This window comes from Crotalus tigris, unplaced genomic scaffold (genome assembly GCF_016545835.1).
Source record: "Crotalus tigris isolate CLP2741 ecotype Arizona unplaced genomic scaffold, ASM1654583v1 scf7180000017674.1595824, whole genome shotgun sequence".
Lineage (NCBI taxonomy): Eukaryota > Metazoa > Chordata > Lepidosauria > Squamata > Viperidae > Crotalus > Crotalus tigris.
In genome coordinates this window covers 1,072,044-1,087,894 of record NW_024096559.1, presented here as the reverse complement: position 1 = coordinate 1,087,894, position 15,851 = coordinate 1,072,044, and the positions used below count along the sequence as shown (strand labels likewise).

The following is a 15,851-nucleotide window of genomic DNA, read 5'->3' as shown; positions in this document are numbered from 1 at the left end:
CCTATGAGAGACGGGCAGCTAAAGAGAGAGACCTCTGAGGACCAGAGATTTGACTGCATCTAGCAAAACCCCGACTCCTTAAAAAAGGCTGTGTGAAGATGGGGGAAGGGGATGACTTGTTTTCTCCACCCACTTTTGACAAGGCAATTCGTCTTAGCTCCTGCTTTGTTCACACTGCTCTCCAGACGACAGCATAACCCGGTTTACATAACTGGTCCACTTACCCAGCCTGCTAAAGGGATCTAACCTACTTTCCAACAATCCTGGAGGTAATGATAACCAAGGTCACTCTGCACAAATGTTGGGAATATGGTAAATGCACAGATTTACTGCAGAGTGTCTTGTTAGAAATACACGAACGTTTGGAAGATGAGATAATATTAAGAGGTTAAGAGGTTGACTTGGGAAACTAAGATTCAAGACCCTCTAAATTCACCAAATAACTTTGGGCCATTTCTCAATTAAAAAAAAACCTCAATCATTGTGGAAAAAAATCAGGATACTGGCTCTCTGTACAGGTAATCTTCAACTGCCATTTGTTTAGCGACCGTTCAGTTATGTCCCAGAAAAAGTAGACTTACAAATGGTACTTGCACTTAAAATGGTACTTGCATCAAAGCCTCCCTATGGACACATGGTCAAAATTCAGGGGCTTGGCAACAGGCATGTATTTAAGGCAGCTGCAATGTCCAGAGGTTATGTAATTGCCATTTGCAACTTTTACAGCTGGCTTCTGACAAGCAAAGTCAATGGAGGAAGCCAGATTCACTTAACAACTGCCCTAAATACATGCCTGTTGTAAATCAAGGAGTAACTATATTAGGATTGCATACCCCTTTGTAAATCATTTGGAATATAGACTCTAGAGAAGGCAGGAGCAGCAATGTTTTTGACCAGAATCATGCAGCTGCTTTAAAGAGTTTCAGGCAGGATATAGTACAATACAGAAGTGGCACTACCTACCCCTTTGACATCATCTTCTAAAACTTGTCTATCACCAAGAGGTTCATGAAACTCAGCAGCACTGCATTTTTCTTCACAAAAATGCAATCTGTTGATATAATCAACTTGGTTTCAATATTTGACAGGCTTTCAAGATTCAAGATAAAGTGACTAAACTAGTAGACCAGCGAAATGCTGTGGACGTAGTATACTTAGATTTCAGTAAGGCATTTGACAAAGTAAACCACAACCTACTCCTTGGTAAGCTAGAAAAAGGTGGACTAGACAATATCACCACCAGATGGATCCGTAGCTGGCTGGCAAACCGTACTCAGCAAGTAGTCCTCAATGGCACTACATCCACATGGAGAGAAGTACTCTTCAATATCTTCATAAATGACTTAAATGAGGGAAGTGAAGGGGAACTCATCAAATTTGCAGATGACACCAAATTGGCAGGAGTAGCCAACACCCCAGAAGACAAACTCAGGATCCAAAAAGATCTTGGCAAACTTGAACAATGGGCCCTATCCAACAAAATGAGTTTTAATGTGGAGAAAAGCAAAGTTTTACATTTAGGCAGGAAAAATCAAAGGTACAAGTACACATTAGGTGAGACCTGGCTTCAAAACAGTAACTGTGAGAGGGACCTTGGAGTCCTAGTGGATGATCACTTCACTATGAGCCAGCAGTGTGCAGTAGCAGCCAAGAGGCATAGAATCAAGATCAGACGAAGTATTAGCACCGCTTTATAAAACTCTAGTAAGACCACACCTGGAAAACTGCAATCAATTTTGGTCACCATATCACAAAAAAGATGTTGAGAGTTTGGAAAAAATCCAGAGAAGAGCAACTAAGATGATCAAAAGCCTGGAGACTAAAACATACAAAGAACGGCTGCAGGACTTGGGTTTGGCTAGTCTAAAGAAAAGAAAAAATAGGGGTGACATAATAGCAGTATTCCAGTATTTAGGGGTTGCCACAAAGAAGAGAGGGTCACGTTATTCACCAAAGCACCAGAGGGCAGGACAAGAAACAATGGTTGGAAACTGATCAAAGAGAGAAGCAACCTGGAATTAAGGAGAAACTTCCTGACAGTGAGGACAATTAACCAGCAGAACCGCTTGCCTCCAGAAATCATGGGCGCTTCATCACTGGAAGTTTTTAAGAAGAGATTAGACCAGTGGTTCTCAACCTTTCTAATGCCGCGACCCTATAATACAGTTCCCCATGTTGTGGTGATCCCCAACCACTTATACATCACCGGGTGCCAGGGGCGTGGCCCAAAAAGGGGAAAAAATGGCGGACAGCCTTGTTTGGCGACCCCCGTGAAATGGTCATTCGACCCCAAATGGGGTCCCAACCCACAGGTTGAGAACCACTGGACTAGACAATCACCTGAGATGGTGTAGGTTCTCCTGCTTGAGCAGGAGGCTGGACTAGAAGACCTCCAAGGTCCCTTCCAATTATATTGTATTCTGTTCTGTTCTATTCTATTGTTATCATGCCCTACAACAATATAATAGCATTCCTGAAATCCTAGCAGTGTGTCCTGGTCTGTCCTATTTCAAAGAACTGACAAAGTGACAAGGTTCTTGGAACGCAGTGTTTGCCTTTTGCCGAGCATAGTACTTTTCATTCAAACCAAAAGGTTTCATTCATCCCATCCACAGAACATTCTTCCAATAACTTCCTGGCTTATCCAAATGGTCTTTCCCAATGTGTACACACGGAGCAGCGTTCTTTTTAGAAAGTAGTGGCTTTCTCTTTGTAATCCTGCCATGCACATTATTGCACACGTTGTTCAGTGTTTTGATGGTGACCTCAGGACATGTGCCAACATAGGAGAAGTCTTTAGTTTCTTACGTATTACCCTGAAGTTCTTTGAGAGCTCCCAGGGTGTTATGCATCTTGCTCTTGGTATGATGTCGTCTGATTGGCTACTCCCAGGAGGTAACAATGGTGTTAAATTCCCTTCATTTATACACAATCTGCATCGCAGTGGATTGCTTAGAAATAGTTTTATAATCTTTTCCAGCCTATATTAACAACTGTTTTTTAGAAGTCCTCATAAATCTCCTTTATTCTAGCCATGACATACTTCCACATATATGCATTGTGAAGATCCCAGACTTTGATAGTGAATATTCAAAAGCCTATTCTTTAAATAAAGCAGGACGCTCAACACTCACATCTGAGTATCGTCTCATTAAAACACCTGACTCCATTTTCTCCTCAATGAATTGATAATCCTAGAGGTTTGTATATTCTTGCCATATACAAATATGTTGCTTTGGATCATTTTTCTCAATGAATAAATGAACAAGCATAATATTTTTGGCTCAATTGTTTAATTGGGTTTTTCTTAATCTAGTTGTATGGAGAACATATCATGTTTTAGATCCTATTAACTGGCACGTGTTTATAACAGCTGTAGCATTCTGGAGTCAATTATTGCCATTTACAACTTTCCCAGGAGGCTTCCAACAATCAAAGTCCATAGGGGAAACCAGACTTGCTTAACAACTATATGATTCACTTAACAACTATGATTTGTTTAATGACCTCAGCAAAAAAGTTCATAAAATTGGGTGCAACTCACGTAAAAACTGCATCACTTTGTGACAAATTTCGGTCCCAATTGTTGTTATAAGTCCACCTGCACTACTCTCCCACATTTAAAAACAAAATTAAAAACAACTCATGTTCCAACTCACTTTTCATATTTGGAGGGAGCTAAGTTGGAAAAGATTGATAGAACATATTGACTAAGAGTCTAGGCTGTGAACCATCCAAAACACTGGCTGATAATGAAGGTTTCTTGTTTAGTTTCCCCTCTCTAGGGAAAAAAAATGATCACCTTGCTTTATAATATTGTTTTCAAGATCGCCAAGAAAATGTATTTGTATGTGATTCAAGCATTATACAGAAGATTAAAAGCATTAACAAGTAAACAATATCAATTCAAAGCAATACCTGCAACTTAGAAGAAAGAGATAACTAACAGGAGAACAATTAAGAAAAGCTGAGATGTTTTTAAAAAGAAACTGTATTTACACAGTAAAGGCGTAAAAAACATATGAACCCTTATTTTTCCTTTGCTGGCAGGTGAGGAAAGTGAAAACCATGATGAAAATGCTTTTCGGCAGTAATTGGCCTCAATCACAACAATGCGGCTGCATTGATCCATGACTCTCCTGAGAGCCCCCAAGGGTTCAGGAAGGACAACAATTCATGTGATGTGCAGGAGTTTGAAACCCAGTTCCATTCAAGCTTCTGAGAAAAGAGGTCCTCTGGAAATGAATGAGATAGGCAAGAGCCTATCAGAAGACGTAGGACTGAGTTACACAACAAACCTCATTCTCAATCAAACACCACAATGCTCTGCACTAACAATGCCAGAGAAATTTAAAAAAAAAAAATGGGTCAAGAAAGAACCCCTTCCTACGACATTTCCAGACTGGCATCATATCTTTGAAGAGGAATTTACAAAGTGCTCAAAAATGTTTTCTTCTGGGTCCCAAATTTGACCAGGTGCAAGAAACTCATAAAACCTGGACACTGCTCACTTATGCAGTTCTTTACTTTCTATAGCAAAACTTTGATTTAATGAACTATGGGGGGGGGGGAGTATCCACTAAACCTGAATTTATCTTTTATATAATTTATATCATTTGTTTAATTACAGTCATAATTTAATGTATTTAAATGTATTTATATAATTATGTGATTATATAAGTGACTAACTTAATCAAATGACATAAATTGTAGCAACTACGTCGTTGCTTTGGGACATTTTTATCCACTGCTTCTGAAGTCCACTGTATGGATCTTAGGACCTTTCATGAATATTTTCTATTATCACAACAATTTTTCTTTGTGCAAATCAAATCCTAAAATAAGGGATTAAATTCAAAATGTTTCTCTGCTTATAAGGTATACAAATGCACACACACCTACACACAAAAACAAGAAATCTATTTTATATGTACTAATCATATGAATTAATAGTTAAATTAATAAATAAACAACATGCTTTTAGGTGCTTTGAATTTTTAAATTTTATATTCCCAAATAATATTTTGGCATAGATATTGTGAGAAGTAAGTCTTCATCCTGGTTCATCCAAGCCGGGAATAAATAAGGAAACATGGCAACTGCTTTGAGAAGAAGGTTACAGTTTATTGCAGAAAGATGGTTCTTCAGGAAAGACCAGAAGAGAGAAGGGCTGAGCACATGGGGTAGTAGGTTTTTATACCCCCTCTAGCCTTTTGTTTGGAATAGTTTCCTGTTCCTGTGACATGAACCTTGAGGCTGTTTTTGAGTGTTTGTCTAGGCCTTCATTTCTGTGGTTTAATCCTATTATCATATCCTGCTTCCCAGGTGATGGGCTAATGACTCCTAGAGTTTGGGTGGGGTATGCAGATCTTCTCTTTGTCTTCTTAATTGCTCTGGCTCTAACTTTCTGATGGTTTTACATCTGCATTTGTATGGGGCTAAAGTCTTGCTTGGGGCAGAGAGATAGATTTGGGGCCAGGTTTGGTTTTAAAGTCCTTTTGAGGAAAAATATATTTTTCTGCCTTTTTAACATTTCCTTCTCTGGGCTAACTTCCCTCAATATCAAACATCATAGTTGCAGCACAGAACTCTAAGACCCTGTAAATTGCAATGATATCCAGAAAGTAAATTGAATCATATGAAGACACTCTAAATAATTACAATATAGCTAATCTTCCTCATTCAAAATCCTCTAAATGACTCCCTAAGTCAAATAGTTAACCTAATGACCTTGTATGATCTCAATCATTGCCAAACACATCATATTAACTTTGTCACCAGGGTGAATAAGATTGGATACTAAAACCTTTATTCTGACATGGATATGGTCAGAATGAAAAAATATTTTTTCTAGGGCAAAAAAGATTGGTCCCTCTTCCTTCCAAATGCAGAATAGAAACTCAATTCCATTTTTAAATGTGGGGTATTATTATATATCAACATTAAGATGTGAGGTAATTCCATTTATCAAAATAGCTAGAAATTCTAGCAATTACTCCTGTCAGTTCTGATTCAGCAGTCTTTTCAAATGTTGATGATTGTCTAAAAACCTAATGACAGTTAGCTGACTTATAATTACATGTACATAAGCATCACTTAGCCCTTTTATAAAATTATATTCTACAATATTCTTGTGATACTGGATTTTTAAAAAAACTAAATGAGATCTGAAAAATAAATTGATTCAAATTTATCTACTAATAGTCTCCTAATCCCAAGGACATTTAAACTACCAACAATTTGGTTTCTCTCACAGATTATCATTGACATTTCAGGGCAAAAAGTGTACTTGGAAACCATGAATCAGTTAGTCTGACCTAACCTTTTTTGATGATTGAAAATCTGATAAACATTACAAAGCTGATTGGCCAGCACAAATTATGTTATGGCTTTCAAACATGCATTTTTTTTTCTGTATTCATGCTGTGTAAGGAATCAAGCAAGCAGAGCATCCTGTTTTCTGCTGACATTCTAAAAAGATACCTGTATTAATCTCTATTTTTTAATTAATCTAGCTTTTCTGGGCTAGATTATACTTCCTAAGAAAGCTTGAATTGCATGTGAATATGTGACACATGCATATTTTTCAGGGTGTGAAAAGTATATGCAGAGACATTTGGGGAGGTTGCAATACAGGATACAGTACTGTAATAACATAATGGTGATTTAGATATACTTTTATTAATGACAGATACATATTTAACCCTATTGAAGTGTGGAAAGAATCGAATCTCTCAATGAGTTTTTCTTTAGCTCTTTCATGTTGGAGCCTTTGTTCTAAAATTGCCACCAGAAGGTCAATGTCCAAAACAACAACAACCACCACCACCACCTGTGAGTTATATCTCACCAACTCTTTCTTAATATTGCCGTATTTCCTTACAGTCTATTCAAAAAAGACACAAAACTATAAATATGTCTGCTAAACAATTCAATGTGATATATGCCATAATTTACCAGAATAAAAAGTACCTTTCTGTAAAAACCTGTTCATGTACGAGTTAAAACAAAATAATTGGGATCTGGTATACAGCCGTGTCAATTTCCATCATCATTGTTGAGATCATATCTTTGTCTAGATGATTGTATCTTACCTGTGTTCATTTCATTACATATATTGAGTTTGACTCTCCCTCCCCCCCCCCATGTTAATATTTTATTTCTGTGACTGAATACTGCTGAACATAAACTTTTCTGCCTTTTATGACAGGGGAATGGAGGATGACCTAAATTTATTACTCCCTGCAATAGAAGACTCTCAGCAGTTCACAGTAACAAAAGATATAAAAACAACCACAGTAAAAATGTGAAAGTACATATTTATAGTATACTATAGTACAGTCAGCCTAAGTGTCATGAATCACTCCATGGCTTTTAGAGCAGCCCTTTTTCAATGTTTTCCAAAAGGCCAAACTATGGCAACTTTAGTTCATGTGAAAAGCTGTTTCAAAGTAAAAGTACTGCCATAAAATAGCTCCCTGTGGACCTTCTTGGTTCATACTATATAGAGCGATTAATTAGCATATTGTTTATGAAATTATTATCTATTATTTCTTGTTAAACACATGAACCCAGACATTATGCTGTTTGCTAAATATTGAGAATGAATTTGGGAAAACCCTAACCCCAACCCTAATCCTAACCAGAACCCAAATCCCAATACTGATCCCATTTCATTCCTAACCCTATAAAAACTAATAAAATTTATACAATACAGAAATTCCCTATACCATGTCAGCAGTTTATCTCAGACTCACAAGTCTAGCAGATCAATTCTGGTTGGAGAAGGTGGTCCTGAAGATACTTTGATACCAAGTTATATAGATTCATGACTAATGTCATGGTTCGACAGACAAAGACAAATAAAACAGAACTCTGAGGTTTGCGAATTCCTCAAAGAACATGTTTATTCTTACAATGTATCCGCACTTCAAAAGTGAAACCAAGACTAAAGAGATACATAACAATTCCCCAATACAAAGTTAGAAAATCCCACTCCCAAGTCTATGCAAACAGCTACATTTCTCCATATAGCTTGTTGGTGGGCTTTTCATGGCACACCCAGCCAGCAGTCCCGGGAGCAGAGGATGACCTTGGTTCTCACCAGAGAAAGCCCAATAGAAAGTTTGTTTTGACTAGTGAAACACCTGCAACCCCCCTCCCTCCATGCTGAGTGTGTCAACTAAAAATGAGAAAGAAAGGAAAATGGCCATAGCCATTCAAAGTTGACAACTAGCAGCTTGAATTGCACTTGGAAGCTATATGGAAGCCAGTGCAGAGCTCAGAGCACAGTTTTGATCTGTTCATGGTTTCAAGTGCCAGCTAATAAATAGGACATCATATTCTGGACTACTGAAACTTCCAAGTAGTCTCCATGGGCAGTCCTATGTAGAGCGCACTGCAATAATCCGAACCTTGTGGTGATGAGGACATGAGTTCCAGTATTGTGAGGTGTTTCCACTCTAGGGCACATCCTTGTTAAACCCTGTCACCCTAATCAAAGCTTGAAAAAGACTATTCTAGCCACCTAACTGTTAAGCCCAGAGGGATTCCAAAATTATGGATCTCTTTGGGGGATATCAAAGAGACAACAACAGAGCTATTAGACACCTCGATGAACAAATAACAGTTCTATCTTGCTAGAATTCAGTTTCAGCCTCTTTCATTATATTCACACCTCTAAATACACAACAGGTTTTTGGCTAAATTATTGGTCTTTCCCCTTCCATCAAATGTTATGTTTGCTCAAATGATTGTCCTAAAGTTTTAGAAATCAGATACCCCCTCTGCCTTGCGTTCCATTCTTAGAGAAGTTACTTTTCTTTCAACTTCAGGAAATGGATATTGTGGATCAGGCAACTGCAGTACAAACTTCTGAGTAACAAATGACACTTCCAACCCCAAGAACCTACAACATGCATATAAAATTCCAAGTGGGCCCAGTACACTGAAAAGGCTGGGGAAACCATTTACATTAGATGTACTTTAAGGGATATCTCAGTTCTTCATGCTTTTTTTGTGTGTACTTAACAATCAGCAAATGTCAAGCATTAATACTGTAATTCACCAGTTTCTCCCTCAGACTGCCACTCAGTTGCTTTTTCCCTGCCTTGCTATATTCCTTGAAAATCATTAGGTTGAAAGTATTTTATTAAATACTTTATGTTAGTAATATAATTACTACTTGAACTAATAGCACTATATAACAGTAACAAACAATGGTGTTATAAAAATAGGTAATGCTGTATTTAAAATATGAAAAAGATTTAACATGCCTTTACTTAAACTATTGATATCCACTTCATCCTTAGGAACAAGGACTAGAATGAAGCTGTGCAGCGACCCCAAAAGATAAACTGACCCCAAACAACCTTCCATCATTTATTGACCACCTATTGACCACCATTTATTGAACCCTATTTGATCTCTAGCCTTTTGACAGTTGGGAGTTGATATTGACCACTTTGAGGAACCCAGCAATAGTTTAATGGATTGCAGATGATGGATTAAGCCCTGATTTTCTTGTGTTTGCTTTCATTATTGTTGTGACTTGCCCATACTGTAGTTGGTTTTTTGTTTTTGTTTTTTACAAGATGGGTGGCCACATAAATCTTATAAACAAATTGACAAACCAATAGCCGTTCAGATTAGGAATTGTAGGAGTTGTAATCCAGATATCTGAATGGCACTGGACAGGAAAAAAAAAACCCTATAATTGTTTATAAACACTAATTTGTTTATTTATAAACATTACTACAATAAAATTCCCTTCTCTCACTTCAATACTATAGTTCTACACCAGAAGCTGAGAAGATGGAAGAAATGGTAATTGGCTCCGATTTAACACAATGACTAACATCAAAGCTAATCCTGTGGGTGACAGGGACAGGCATCTGGAGTTGCAGGGATAGGAATGATTGGGGGTGGAAGGCACCCAACACTTCTTAAAAGTACTGTATAGGACAGGGGTAGGCAACCTTGGCTTTTATGACTCGTGGACTTCAACTCCCAGAATACCTGAGTTGGCTAGCTCAGGAATTCTGGGAGTTGAAGTCCACGAGTCATAAAAGAGCCAAGGTTGCCTACCACGGGTACAGGATAACTACTTGGAAATAAGAATTGAAGGTTTCCAAAAAGTAAAGGATTACAACTCAGTCTATTGGTTCAGCCAAGTTTTAACAGCCTCATTGCAATGTGTTTCTATGGGGCCCATCCTAAACTCGGAACCTTGTAGAGCCGGGTAAAAATCTGCTGTCCTACTCGTAACTATTTCCACACAGATTATTCAGCTCTCACTCGATTTACTCAACCCGCACTCTCTCACAAAAAGCCAGTTTTTCTAAGCCACGTGTGGCTCACTCCGCTCACGCGTCCCAGGCGGGGTTCTAGAGTCCCCAAAATTGTTCCCAAAAGAATCACGCGACAGAATACCCAATTCTCTTCCTGCTGCACGCACACAAATTGAGGGTTCCCACACACACAGACGAGCTCAGGGAGAATGCGCGGATTCAACCAAAAACAGCCGGCAGACCCATGTCAGCAGCTGAGAACAGCCGACAACTCAGCTGGGTCAGAGCAGAAGCAAAGGCGGACGCTGGTTTGCGATCATGTGCACCTCCTGTCATGAAAAGGAGGGAAAGGGTGGATACAAGCCGGCTCACACGGCCCCTGCAGGTGTCGAACCCTGAAAACAACGCATTGGGACTTAATACCACGAGACCACATGCAGCGTTGAGGAACTGGAGCTCAGTCTCGCTTTAAAAAAACATCCGTCTAACTCAGTGGTGGTGAACCCATGGCACGGATGCCAGAGGCGGCACTTGGAGCCCTCTCTGTGGGCACATGTGCTGTTGCCCCAGCCTTGCCTCCCCCTGCGACCCCCTTCTCTCCAGCAGCCCCCTCTGAAGGAGAGTCGCCCCCGAGCATGGCCCACATGGAACAGCACAACTAAGGACATGGCAGCCAGGCAGCATAGACAAGACCCTGCCCTCACACCCCATTGTGCACAGTTGATGCTGCAGGGCGCAGGCAGAGAGTGTGGCAGCCATAGCGCTGCTGGGCTGCCTGGGTGATCTGCGATGGGCCCTGGAGGCGGTGAGTGATCCTTTGGGCAGGCGGGGCAGAGGATGGGGGGGCAGAGCAGGGGCGGAGCCAGTTTTTGGGCACTCGGTCTCTAAAAGGTTCGCCATCACTGGTCTAACTAAATGTCAGCGTTGTAGACTGTGGCTGCCTTCTCAATGCAAGAATCCAAATTAAAGCATCATCCCGGACAAATGGCTGTGTTGCAGCAGGGGGCAGCACCTCGTGGACCTGGCTAATCTCAAAAAGCTAACTAATCAAAGTTGCAGGGATGGCAAGTTCATGGACTAGAGACCATCAAGAAACATCAAAGTTCTTGGAAGCTAGAAAAACACTGGAGAAGAGAGCAGCAAACTATTGTCATCTTGTTGACAAGAAAATGCAACGTTTAGATCCATTCAATCATCAGGCTCAAGTTCCACCTGGGTTCTTACTGCTGTGGCAAATGGCTATGCAGCCTTTGTTTGAAGACATAAAGTGAAGGAAGGAGCGCTTGTGAGCTCCTTGATAATGGTGTCATTAATGAACCACTATTACTGTTTAAAGTTAGGAATAGATTTCTAGCTGGCTTCTTGTAACTTAAAAGTTGATTATCTCGTGTCCTGGAAGGATAGTGAACAAATCAGGGCCTCTCTAATATTCTTCCATGTCCTGTACTTAGAGGCTGGGTTCATACAACATGCTACTGGGTTTTATAGTCTGGTCTATAGATCAGTACAGACAACAAAGCAAGCCCAAATGAACCAATCTAAATTACAAAACCCTAATTATGGGGAGAAGGGTACATAATAGTTATTAAGTTACACTTTCTTTCAAACTTTCAACACTTTCTTCTATGTTGAAAATGACAATTTCAACTGAAACTATTTGTGCTGTTGGTCTCATGGAATACAAAGGCTTATGAATGCCGGGAATAGGATATAACTTCAGAAATATTTCCAGTGTTATAAACAGAAGTCTGACTCTAAAGAATAAAATGCAAATTGAAATATATATCTAGATTGCCAATAGGGAACTGCGATAACATTCACAAACGACTAATCTGATATCTTTATCTTTTTTTATAAGAATAATGAGTATAAAAGTTACTTTCATTCTACTTGTGATTAATGTGAATAAATTAAGAGAGATGAAGTCAGCAGCATTCAAAGAAGTAAAATGACAGATGTTTTGAATTTGAAAATTCAAATAACAACACACTATAAAGGATCAAATAAAAATATTTTAATTTTTTTTTGCTCCAGTTTAACAACAAGCCCCCACATATTTATCACTGGATATATAAAGCAAGCATAAAATGATGCTTGTGAACTGTATTCCACAGAGCAGTCTTGACCACAATAGACATCCTAAAATATTGGTTATACAGGATGCTTCCAAAGGCATACAATACCTATCATTATTAATACAAGAAAGCCACATTTCTTCTATTTAAGAAAAAGAAAAAAGATGCTTAGACCCTTTAAAACTAATAGGTGAGTCAGCAGCTGTATTTTAATAAACATTATTTGAAAACATACTGGAATCTATTTCCTTCAATAATGTACCCTTGAAATGCATTTAGCTGATAAACTATTAGCTATTGTTACCAACTGCACATCGGTTAAAAGCAAAGTACGTTTTGGCATTTCATTGTAACTTTTTCCTAGATAGCATGCTTAACGTGCAATTCCAGTTATAGACTTTAGCCAACATTTTCAGGGTGGATTAAACGAGACAAACAGATAGCATTACAAGCAACCGTTCATACAATAGCAGAAGCGTGCTATCCTTACCTCAGAATCACCTTGAATATAGTAGCCAATTGAGTGGGAAACCTAATTTCCTATACTGAATCTATCTACTATTGCTATTATTGCTGTTATGTTTATTACTATTAAACATACATTTTCCTGGACTCTGCAAGAGAAAATACCCCACTGAGAAGCTGTAGAATCAGAACACAGAAAGTGGGGCTTTGGATCTCAAAACAGTCACCACTGTGTCCCTTGAACTTAACAAGCAGAGTGGCAGCCAATGAAAAGCCACAGGAGCTAAAGCGAAGAAGCAGAAGTTTCCCTCTTCGGGGTAATGTGTAACTTGGATAAGGATGGAGCTCCACCTTTCCATTACTCTGACATTTGAACTGCTTTGACACATGAAGGAGCACCAGAAGCATTGGCAAAGTCTCATCCTATATTTTCAGCAGTAGGACATACGCACTGTATAAAGGGTGCAATTTTGCCCCTCATGGGGCTATTTGAATCCCTTCACTTTTGAGTTTAAGCAACCTACCTGGATGTGATTTATTGCTGCAAGCGACAGAGATGAATACAATCACTCTTTATGTTCAGGTAGGGTAATACACTGAACTATGGTTGACTCAATTACCCGGAATTGTCAAACCTAACTATACGGGGAAGTCCTTGAGTTACGACCACAACTGAGCCCAAAATGTATGTTGCTAAGTGAAACATTTGTTAAGTGAGTTTTGCCCCATTTTACAACCTTTCTTGCTACAGTTGTTAAGTGAATCACTGCAGTTTTTAGTAACACGGTTAAGTGAATCTGCTCTTCCACATTGACTTTGCTTGTCAGAAAGTTGCAAAAGGGGATCACAGGACTCCAGGACACTGCAACCATCATAAATATGAACCAGTTGCAAAGCATCCAAATTTTGATCATGTGACCAAGGGGATGCTACAACAGACCTAAGTGTGAAAATCAGTCACAAGTCACTTTTTTCAGTGCCACTGTATCTTTGAATGGTCACTAAATGAACTGCTGTAAGTCAAGGACTACCTGTGCTTGCTGGGTTCACACAACACCTTGAACTATAAACCCATTTAAGTACAGCATATTCTGTAAACCCATCCTACTGGAACGACATTAATATTTTTCAGCGATACAGATCCAACTCTTAATTGATCTAGTCCAGTGTTTCTCAACCTTGACAATTTTAAGGCATGTGGACTTCAACTCCCAGAATTGCTGGCTGTGGAATTCTGGGAATTGAAGTCCACATGCCTTAAAATTGTCAAGGTTGAGAACCACTGATCTAGTCAGAAGTAGGAACCCACTACTACATACTTTTTCTACAGATATCTTCAGTGCTCCATTTCAGCTTTCCTTTAATGGCCCAAATCCATCTGATTCAACCCCCGTGAATTATGTGGCTGAATTTGCACACTCTAGCTTACCTAGAGCTACCCATGGTTTACTCTATCCAGTTTCTCAGAACTTTAACTAGAACTGGGTGCATAACACATGCCAGCAGATTTAACAGGTGGTTGGCTAACCGGCAGTCCTGTATGATTTGTAACACAGCCAAGAAGATTTATTTACAATACTGCCAAATACTCTGTAAACATGGACGCAGTGAACTACCTCCTCCCCAGTTGCCTCTTGAAGGAAAAAAAAAGTCCAGTTGCCTTTTGAAGAAAGAAAACACCTTTGAGACAAAGTAAGACCTGGATAAACTGAGAATCTCCATAGACCGTTCTCCCCAGTAAATGTAATGCGGGTGCCATAATTCTGTCATCAAATTAACTAACCAAACCAAACCTTAAACATATTTTAGGCTTATCGATATAATTTAGTCTTTTTAGGCAATGATTCCAAAGCTATTAAAATAGAATTTAAGCGCCAAAGAAGTAATTAACATTCGTTCCCTAATAAATGGCTGCTGAATGGGACGTATATTGTTCAGGAGGGAGAAGCCCCATTAGGACTTTCTCTCCAATAATCCCTGCCCTGACGCCCGTGCACAGATATACCCAATTTACCAAGCTCTCCATTTGTGCTTTTAGCTCCTGCTTTCGCTGCGGGAGAAGCAACTCGATCCCGACGTCCTCCCGTCTTCTACCGCGATTCCCGCCTCCTACACTTGAAATGGCGCGCAAATGAGCTTTAGCTCTTTAAAGGGTCAATGCCGACTAAGGCACTGACTTAGAAGTTGCTTGTTGCTGAGACAAGCCCATCGAAATAATCGCCTTCCTTTTGCCCGGGAAGATTGTATAGACTTGCGGATGCGCCCGACTGAGTGTGCTGCACCCCCCAAGCCTTGCTGAATAAATCACAATTCGCAATGGCCACACAGCACATTAAACCATAATTTATAAAATAATTGCATTCATTGGCAGCGCTAAAATCACAAGCAGAATTGCGGTATGGAATGTTTATTAGGTTCAAGAATTCTAAGAATCCAGGGATTTGAATTAATTCCGTTGTATTTGTTTGCCCATCCGATTCATTCTTTTTATGATTTAATTCGCCCACGTCTCGGCAGTTTTTAGCTGCACGTTCCGGATTATGTTGTAATCCCTGACGCTCTTAAGAATACGACAAATGACTGCCATTTTGCTGATGGAATTTTTTGACCCCACTCTTCCACTTTGGCTATGGCATCGCCCTTTTAAGCGAAAGCTACCTTCAAGCAGCTCAGTGGGTGGAGCAAACTAAGACCAGGAAGTTCGTATACATACAGTATTCCAAGCAGGGAAGCCCCCTCCGCTGGTCGTTCTTGCATTACAATGCTTGCTTATTTTACATATTGTATTACAATACTTGCTTATTTTTTATACTAGCAACATATCAGTCAGACACCGGGTTTTAAGTAGGTTGACCCGAGACACTTAACACCCATCAAATCACGTCATAGCGCAAAGCAGCAGAGAGACTTGCTTGGCCTTAGGGCAGGGGTAGGCAACCTCGGCTCTTTTATGACTCGTGGACTTCAACTCCCAGAATTCCTGAGCCAGCAAAGCTGCAGCGGGAATTCTGGGAGTTGAAGT

At 39.5% G+C, this 15,851-nt stretch overlaps 1 protein-coding gene across 2 annotated transcripts in view; it reads right to left on the bottom strand.

Annotated features, from left to right (window-relative positions):
* Window positions 1-15,741, bottom strand: part of TIMELESS (timeless circadian regulator) — a 66,818-nt gene extending 51,077 nt beyond the window's left edge. The window contains exon 1 of one of the 2 annotated variants that reach the window (XM_039337357.1): window positions 14,844-15,741. The gene's annotated coding sequence lies outside the window, so the exon portion shown is untranslated. The remainder of the gene's footprint in view (window positions 1-14,843) is intronic. The other variant, XM_039337358.1, reaches the window with a different exon arrangement.
* Between the last annotated feature and the right edge of the window lie 110 nt (window positions 15,742-15,851).